Below are 2,339 nucleotides of genomic sequence, written 5' to 3' on the forward strand. Positions count from 1 at the left end.
CGACCTCCCGTCTGAAAAAGGACTTGATCGGAGGCTACTGACAAGCCTGGGAGGTATGCATCTCAGTGGTGGCCAGTCGGCCATCACTGATGGCTGGAAAACCACATCAGTGGCCGACAGTCCAAAAGTGATGGCCGACAGCCTCTAGGGATGGCCAGCAGGCCACCAGAGCTTGCAGGCTGGAAAAACCAAGGCATGGTCCAAAAAAAGAGACAAAAATGATGGAGGATGAGAAAGGCTCAAAGTTATGGCATTCTACTGAGGACTTCGAGCACTTGGCGAGCAAATAAACTCATCATCGAGTGTACCTGGAAGGACATCCAAGTCATAAGGGTCGTCAAAAATAGGGTGTCTATAGTTGCCCCTCTTTGACAAAACTTGAAGTCATGAAATGACGTGAGTGAATGTCAAAGCCTAGAGACGACCCATTTTGACAAGGCTGTAAGACTTCGACAAACAATCATGACAAAAAAAAAATGGTTTCGCCCGCAGGCTGCCTATGTATCCCTTTGCAAGGAATCAAACCAGTGTAGTTCTGGGGCAAAATGCAAATGATATGCAAAATGCAAGAACATGACTTATGATCATGCAATGAGGCTGTACAATCAAACATTTGAATGCAAATGCAATGCAAAAAAAATGCCACATTTAAACAAACTAAAACAAGGTACAACAATTCCAATCATGAAAAGAAGTAAGTAAATAAACATGTCTCGTGTCAGAAACATGAGCCAAACCACATTTCATGCAGAAAGGATGTAAGAAAATTATGCAAGTTTAAGTACGCGTCGCACGAGAAAGGCGAAGGGCAACATAACTGTCGAGCACATCCAAGGTCTCAACCGAGATCCTAACGTGTTGCACGCGTGAGGAGGAAAGGGTGGTGTGAACACCAAGTACACCCGAATGTTTTTAGCTGATGCAATGAATCCTAACGCATCTCACGCAATAAGAGAAGAGGTGGTGTGAACACCGGGCACATATGAATGTTTTTAACAGATTTGCAATCCTAACGCGTTGCACACGAGAAGAGGAAGGGTGGTGTGAACACCGGGAGCTCCCGAATGTTTTTAACCGATTTATAATCCTAACGCGTTGCATGTGAGAGCAAAAAGGGTGGTGTGAACATCGGGCACACCCAAATGTTTTTAACTAATTTGCAATCCTAACGTGTTGCACACGAGAGGAGGAAGGGTGGTGTGAACATCGAGTGCACCCAAATATTTTTAACTGATTTGCAATCCTAACGCGTTGCACGTGAGAGGAGGAAGGGTGGTGTGAACACCGGGTGCACCCGAATTTTTTTAACCGATTGTACAATCCTAATGCGTTGCACGCGAGAAGAGGAAGGGTGGTGTGAACACCAAGCGCACCAAAATGTTTTTAACCAATTGCAATCCTAATGCGTTGCATGCGAGAGGAGGAAGGGTGGTGTGAACACCGGGCGCACTCGAATATTTTTAACCGATTGTACTAATGATGTGATCCGAATATGGCATGAATGATTTTACCTAGAACTCCTCTGAATGAACCGTACATACAATATCGTGCATTTCTTTGAACAATATCATTTTCCTGTATATGAAAGAAACTTAAGAAGTGCGATACTGTAAGAATGCATGTTTTATGCAAAACAAACAGCCAAGATACAATGTTAATGGCATGTTCTATGCGAGAAATGAAAACAGAAACATGTTCTATATGTGATTCGAGAGCAGTGTCTTGATTGTTTGTCCAAGTCTTACAACCTTGTCAAAAATGGGTCGTCTTTAGGCTTTGACATTCACTCACGTCATTTTATGACTTTGAGTTCTGTCAAAGAGGGGCAACTGTAGACACCCCATTTTTGACGGCCCTTACGACTTGGATGTCCTTGCAGATACACCCGATGATGAATCTGTTTGCTCGCTAAGTGCTCAAAGTCATCGACAAAATGCCTTAACTTTGAGCCTTTCTCATCCTCCATCCTTTTTGTCTCATTTTTGGACCATGCCTTGGTCTTTCTAGCCTACAACCTCTGGTGGCTTGCCGGCCATCCCTGGAGGCTGCCGGCCATCACTTTTGGGCTGTTGGCCACTGATGTGGCTTGCCGGTCACCAGTGTATTTTGCAGATATTTTATGCCAACTATGCCAGTTGTTTCCACAAATGCATGCATTTGTCCACACGTGGAAGGCTAGATCTCCTTGTAGGAATTTCATGTTTTCTATATATAGAGATCCCCTCTCTCTTGTAGCAAGATTAGAAAATTTTAAACTAAAAAATTTTCCTCTCTCTCTACAAATTCTCTACACTTTAGCCTACATTCACTACATCTTTGCCTATGCACCCTTAACCAAA

This window comes from Camellia sinensis, chromosome 1, assembly GCF_055761805.1.
Source record: "Camellia sinensis isolate YWXY chromosome 1, ASM5576180v1, whole genome shotgun sequence".
NCBI classification, from domain to species: domain Eukaryota; kingdom Viridiplantae; phylum Streptophyta; class Magnoliopsida; order Ericales; family Theaceae; genus Camellia; species Camellia sinensis.